Source organism: Nelumbo lutea, chromosome 5 (genome assembly GCF_056320005.1).
Source record: "Nelumbo lutea isolate HS-2025 chromosome 5, American lotus-T2T, whole genome shotgun sequence".
Lineage (NCBI taxonomy): Eukaryota > Viridiplantae > Streptophyta > Magnoliopsida > Proteales > Nelumbonaceae > Nelumbo > Nelumbo lutea.
Window position 1 is genome coordinate 20,302,040 of NC_142688.1, and position 7,540 is coordinate 20,309,579.

The 7,540-nt window shown below is 36.7% G+C and overlaps 1 pseudogene across 1 annotated transcript; it reads right to left on the reverse strand.

Annotated features, from left to right (window-relative positions):
• Positions 1-1,506: 1,506 nt before the first annotated feature.
• On the reverse strand, positions 1,507-7,075 carry LOC148850834 (putative jasmonic acid carboxyl methyltransferase 2; annotated as a pseudogene). The gene is made up of 4 exons (XR_016099404.1): positions 6,950-7,075; positions 6,461-6,864; positions 2,199-2,425; positions 1,507-2,096 (listed from the first exon to the last, which is right to left on the reverse strand). The product of XR_016099404.1 is annotated as a putative jasmonic acid carboxyl methyltransferase 2 (transcript).
• Positions 7,076-7,540: the final 465 nt, after the last annotated feature.

Sequence of the window (7,540 nt, forward strand, 5' to 3'; positions counted from 1 at the left end):
GAACCAATGAAATAGATTTTCACCAAAATCCATGGGATTGTAATGAGTCAAAGCCTTTATAATATCATGTCTTTTCAATTTGGCAAGCTTTTGAGAAGATATTCTTGTAGCTCTAACATTCAAAAAAGGCATTGAGTTTTTGACATAAGATTTGGGCAGTCTAAAGACTTATTTGGTAGACGTGCATATTTTCTGTATCGTTTCGGGTCTTTTCGTGAAAGATTAAAACACAAAAGATGTGAGAAGCTTCATTTGGAGCTTCTCGAAATCAGCCAAAAATAGGATTCTTGAACGTTTCAGCATCTTCTCTTTTGGCTGGATTTCTCCATCGAGAAATCCGATTTTCTTCTTGGCTCGGAGCGCCATTCGCATTGCTCGAGCCCATTCCTCGTAGTTATCTCCTTTCAATTGGACTTGGGTAATTATATTACCCGGATTGTCATTGGCCGCCAGGTAGTACGGTGAGATTACCTTTCTGCTTCCGCCCTCACCTTCATTCTGCTTCTCTCTTCCATCCACCACAATCGATCGGCCAAAGCAAGATGTCTCCATTTCCTTATTGATTTCAGCGAAGAACAAATATCGGCTTTGATTGACTGTCGTAAAGAGAACCCTGCAGAATCCTCAGAGATCTGCTTCACGAGCAATGATCTGAAAAAATCAAATATCACAGCCACCAGCTTTGACAATCGAAGGCATATAGAGTTCTGCAAACTCTTCAGCGATCTGCTCCACGAACAGAGGTAAGAGAAGATCGAACTAGCAATGGTCCGAAATAATCAAATATCGCAGCCACCAGCTTTGACAATCAAAAGCAAATAGAGTTCTGCAAACTCTTTAGCGATCTGCCTCATGAGCAGAGGTTAGAGAAGATCGAATATTGCAGGCTTAGAAGGCGGTGCGAAAGTCCAACAAACCTGGCTCTAATACCATGAAAAACTCGAGTTTGAAGGAAAATATTTTCTTTCTATATCTTTTATCAGTCGATCATTACAAGATATATATATATATATATATATATATATATATATATAACAGAGGTAGAGTTAGCTCCCTCTTGCGATTAGGATGCAAACTCCTAAATGAATAATGAAAACCAAAGCAAGAAAAACTAAGATACATACACCAGATAGGACTCATACAGCAAGAGATAAGGCTACGCTAAGAAGGCGCGGGCATAGGCTTAATAAGATCTATCAATATTAAAGATTTTGATACCAGAAAAAACTTGTAACCATTCAACTGGAATCTTAAGAGCGCCAACTGCCAATCAATCAGTTGGTATTCATCAAAATTGAGGTTTTGATCAATCAAAATTCTTATGATATTATACCTTTCCAGCATCATAGATTTTTATACTTCAAAAGAGAGATATAAACAAGATGGTATTATTTTTATGCTAATATGTTCTATAAGAATTAAAAAAAAATGCTACGATATCATCACAAATAAACCTTCTTAGATATTACATTAACTAAAAACTTAGAACATTACATATAGGATCATAATTAAAGTGGAAGTTGCAAATTAAAGGAAATAAACTAATTAAAGCACCATATAGCTAGGTTTTTATTTGGCCAGAGTTTTATTATTCCTTCAACCATCGAATTCAAAGAAAGTAGCCAGGGAGGAAAATCAAGAGTACTGAGATATTATTGAAACAACTACCCAGCACTAGCAGGAGAGAATTTTTGGTATACAATATACCAGCTTTATTCCTTGATCATGGAAACCACCAGATTAACGTACTTGCTTTCCTCTCTTCCCAGGTACTCGGCAACCTTCTCCATGTATCTCTGAAACAAATCATCAAGCATCTCTTCTCCAAAGTGATTCAGGATTATTGGTTCGGCCACTGCTCTTATTGTCTTTGTCACGTTCTGTGCGCTTTTGAATTTATCATAAACAAGCAGCTAGTCATCATTTTTATTAATGCCATCATCATCCATTAATGTGGGGTCCCAACTGAGTTTAAATATCTCCATCCGGTCGAGCTTAAATGATCCTTCCATCTGGATTAGGTCCTTTATTTCATGGGTGGAAGGAGTGTAATAGGGAAGATTGAATGAATCCAATTTTGCCTCTTCAATAAGCCCCTGGATTAATTGAACAAAACAACGCAGAGATCCAGAGAGAAAAGATGGGACAGATGAGCTTAATTAATTAGGAAGAAATTAAAAGAAGTTAATGAAGTGTACCTCCAAGACCATGTCACCGAGTGACATTGACAATAGCTCCCAAGTGGTGCAATTCTCTTTGTTCCACGGATCAATACATGTTCTGCCCATAACTGTTAGGACCATGCGTCCTCCGGGAACCATCTCTTGGGAACGTAGCTTGAGAAATAGTGACTTGACTCTACAATGTAAATGTTCCCTTTGTTCAGGGCTACGCCTGTTTCACTGTCGTCAAGACCCGGAGGGACCTAATTACATTTCATTTTGGTTGGTTGTTAGCACCGATCACCTTTGTGTTCATATATACATACAATATAATAATGCATGGGCTTAATCTTAAGATCAAATTTCACAACTGTACTGCAACGGAATAGATTAATTGTTAACTTATTATTATTGGTGATGATAATGACGACGATGGTTTTTTTTTTTTTTTTTGTTTTTTTTCCGAAGCCTAATTAATTAGGCAAATTCATTAAACTGGGCTCAACAAGCAATAATCCAAAACTACAATCACCGAGGAGGTCAGGACAACCGGACCAAGTCTGGGTCCTTGCAACACGTAAACCAAACTTCGCCAAGTGATGGACTAGCTGCCTTATTGGCAGTTCTGGGAACAAAGCTCACTGAGCCATCGTCTATTCCTTACGGCCAGATTTTGTCCCAGTTCAAATCTAATTCTATTGGGTTCGACTATGATATGAAGAAGATATAATATCTGAAAATTTTCTGATCAGTCAACTGAAATTATAAACGTGATGGTCAATTAAATATTATTTATCAAAATTCATAAATGAATTTTAATTATTCAAAATTCTTCTCATATCATATCTTTTCCGCATTATTAATTTTCAATATCTATTACACCAAATACATTAAATTTAAGAGTGGATTGGGGATGATTAGACTTAACCTAAGAATTACCGCCTCCAATGTTTTCGTACCAATTAAAAAGCAGATTGGAACAATCTGCCACAAGCTTGTGCAAAAGGGGATGCATCAAAATGTGTTAAGGCCCAGTTCAACCACCTTAGCATCTTAATAATCTAATTAATGATTTCTAAATATGCATAATCATTAATTAACAAACAAATTCTGCTGCTCACGAGTTTTTCTCCTAGTTGGTGCAGTAGGCAGTTGACCCGGAACTTCGTTGATGATAATATATGGATTAATAATTAATACAATATAATATACATGCTTAGAGGATCAGCTTAAACAGATAATCACATTAGCGGCCGTCAAGAAAAGTTTTACTCAAGCTCAAGAAATGGAGACCGGATCTGCTCCTCACACCTGGCGCCTGTGAGGTGTCTCACATGAATATACTATCATGCATTGGAAATATCTCTTGTATTTATTAGTTATAATTCATGGGAGATATCCCCAATGTAGGGTGGATGTGCCTGTGAGGTGTTCATTTATGAGGAACAGATCCCATCACCAAGAAAATCAGCCCCCTACAAGATTGCCCCCAATAACGTCCCACGACACATTTTTACTGTGTATTAAAAACATTTCTGAATGATAACATCATTATTTTTGGTATTATCATAGGGAGATGTTCCCAATACACAGCAGAGACATGCTGTGGGACATTGAAGGGAGCTGATTTGATCTCCAAGAGATGCCACAAATATCTATAACACGAAAGATCATTATAGCTGTCACTGATTTTCAGCATAGGCGAAAGAGTATTGTTTAAATGTTGAAGTGGTAATACGGGCCATGCTGGGCTGGCATTACACAGCTCATGTGCGGCTCGCACTTTGTGTGGGCCATGCCTCCCCCATGGGATATTTTGGGTGTTGGCCTGTGTGGGCCCGTGCTGTTCCATGGGCCAAGTTGGTCTGTGGGGTGAGCCTTGGGCCAAGATAGGCTGTGGACTGAGCCAAAGTTATGAAAGTTACGACTGGTCCATGGGTTGGGACAAACGTGCCATGTTATATCTGTCTACGGACCTGAAACCTCCATCCCAGCACGGCCCACACAATTGTGATGTGCTTAGCACGACCCATGTGCTGTTGTGCTGGGCTGCGGGCAGCACAATCTGATTTACGCCCTTATGGGTCTGGGGATGACTACCGCTATAGTGTAGCCCTATAAAGCCAAAAAAACTGCAGATTCAGATGTCTTGCAAAATAAAGATTGTGTATAAAAATGATGACCTGGCTTGATGAGAATTTGCATGCTTTTGGGTTGTAAATTGTAATACAGTAATGCTTTTATTAGCATAAATGTGATGCTAGTGAGTTCTTGAAAGCAAACTTTCATGGGTAGAAGTGAAGGTAACAAGCTCAGAGGAAGAATCGGATTATATCCTTAGTTTTATGTTCATATCTTGCACAGAATTAAGAATTTAGTGTGATGAATCAATATTAGGTAGATCTATATCCTACGAGAGGGAAATTGCTATGCCAGGGATGAAGCCAGAAAGTTTTTATGAGGGGGTCAAAATTTATGAATGGGCTATAGGAGAGTCAACCATTGGATAGAAAGTTAAAGGAGGAAACTTACATGGAAAAATATATTACATGTGAGGATTTCTGAGCTATAGGGGTCTCCTTGCCTCTGCTTCTGTGCTGTGCTGAACTCCTTGCTAACAAAGGAATTGATGAAAGATGCTCGTTTAATTAAGGTGATTTATAGCAATTTTCAAATTCCTAGAAATTTAGCTTTGTCTTATTTATGAACATAATTTGGGTTTAACTGTTCTTAAAATTAATTAGTTTTTATTAGACTTCTTTACTTTGTTTTTCTTTGTTGATGGGCCTGAAATGGTAAGGGAGAGCTATGTATAATTGAGTTATGAGGCAATGCAGAGCAAGTCCTTTCCTATTATTACAATTTTTTCTTTTAAAAATAGTTAATAAATTTTAAAATGGCCCTCGAGTAAAGTTTGAATAAAAAAAAAGGCTCAGGAAAAAGAAATGTAGAATAAGTTATCACGCAGTTTACGTGAGGCGAGACTCAATTTTCTATTAACGATGAAACACAAATGGAGTTGGAGTAACGAGAAAATGACGTCAGGACTCATTACGTAGAAGATAAATTAATAAACAATTGATTTGGTTTGTCTACGTCTTATCATCGCAGTTTTGAATTAAGTCGGATTTTATATTTGAATATAGAAAATGCTAGTAGGTGAAGAACACCTAAACTTGATGATATGAAAATGAACTATGACCATGCAAACCACCTCTTGTATTGGCATACGTCAAACTTTATTACAAGTAGGTGGGTTTTGTTTTCTTATGGGTTGTTTTGATTAAAGAAAGTTTCAAGATTAGTGAATATATTATGTTCATTCTGAGCCAAATTTCCAATATGAAATGAGATTATTATCGCCATATGGGTTGGTTACATCAAGGTTCAAAGTAGTCGATACTATACGAATTTTGGCCGTATCGTATTCGTATTTAGAAACGGTCAAAATACTTTTATTTTTTTATTTTTTTTTCAAACTTTGATTTTTCGGAAAGATTATAGGCTGTTTTTTATTATTAAAAAACATGGGTCCGGAACTCTTGGTAACAGGCCTTTCGAACCATATCATTTGTAAAAGATACCGTACGATACACTTGATACTTTAAACCATGGGTTACATGTAGGGCTGTCAATGGGTCAGTTCCTTGGTTTTGTTACAATTAATAATTAAGTTGGTTCTAGCCAAATTTGATTAAGATCTAAACTGATTATTGAGTTAATAATATATAATTTTTTTAGTTTTTTTTTGTAATATTTATTTTATTTAATGTTTAAAATGATAAATTTGATAGATAATATATAAGATATATAAATTTGGTTTAAAACACTTGATTTATAAACATATAAACAATTTACCATTTTAATGTCATTTTTATTAAGATTATATTATAAAATATAAAGTTAATTTTAATTTGTTATTAACATAGACTTAATTATCCCTATTAATAATAAGAACAGTTTTCAATCTATGATTTTATTTTGATTAATAATTGGTTCGGGACTAATACACTATCTTATCAAGCCCAACCCATTGACATCTTTAGTTAGTTTCGTAGTTTCAGCATTTCTCACGATTCACAGTCTGTGACCTTAAGGCTATGTTTGATTTGAAGGAAAAGATAGGGAAATGAAACAAATGTAGGGAAATCTATACCAACCTAAGAGTTTGGCAAAAGTTTTAATGCTGTCACGTAACTAAACTGACACAACCTTCTTCTCTGGCCGAATTTAAGACCGGCAGTTCATCGGTGAAGTTTTCATTACCAATAAGAAAGAAAGAAGATAAGCTTAATTACCTGAGAAAGCCAATGGACTCCATAAGAAGAGTGAACAAAGTGCAGAGATGTGGTTGGGAAGAGTCTCTCGTAGAAAGAGCCCGGAGTTCCGACGATGAAATATCCCTTGAACTCATCACCTTTCTCTCTCTTGAGTTTGTCATAAAACGCAGGCAAAGACCTGAAAATGGTGTTGAAGTCTTCCCAGGAAGGTCGTTTAAGAACACTTGGACTTCTGGCGATGGACGATTCAAGCGGCGGCATGTGTTGTTGATGTTGTTTATAATCTCTGACACCACCAACAATGTGTTGGGCCCTGAAGAGCAACCTAAGTCAGCAATTGCCACACATGGTGGGAAGCTGGTGCAATAGAGATCTTGTATGCTGTCTTTTATTATGGGTTTCGCTTTCCATATGGCCATTTTCTACAGGAACGACGAAACAGACCAGATTATTAGATCATCTGAGATGTGTGAGTGAGCGAGAGAGAGAGAGAGAGAGAGAGAGAGCCTGAAGTGATGAGTTATTGGCATAGCTCGTTTCTCCTTCTCCTGCTATCATGTGGAGAACTTGTTGCACTTCCATGGATGCTTTTGTTTCTCTGCTTCGAATTATTTCGTCGAAGTTGGAAACCATTCATCACTTATAAGAATTTGATCAACACGACAGGGGAAATAAAATAGGATAAATTACAGGAACCTCCTCCATTGCATTTTGGAGTTTGACCCTAATGATGGTATAGAAGACTAGAGTATATGATAGGAAGTAGGAGAGGCTGTATTTATAGTAGCTAGAGTGGATGGTTGCAGGTGAGCCCACTTTACATTTGTGGTTAACATTATTTGCTCTAGATCCTTCTTTTAATGAAGGAATTTTGGCCACATAAATGTATTTGCTTCTTAAGTATAACTAGGAAGTTATAGAGTAAAGTATTCTAGAAATGTGTAGCAACTTCTAATACTCCTTGGTGCACATTTCAATAACTCCAATAGTGTCTCGTAATAGTTCGAATTTGCCTTTTGGTAGTACCTTTGTGAATATGTCTGCTAATTGCTCTTCAGTCTTGCAGTGTTGAGTTCTATTTCTTTGTTTGCTTCAGCT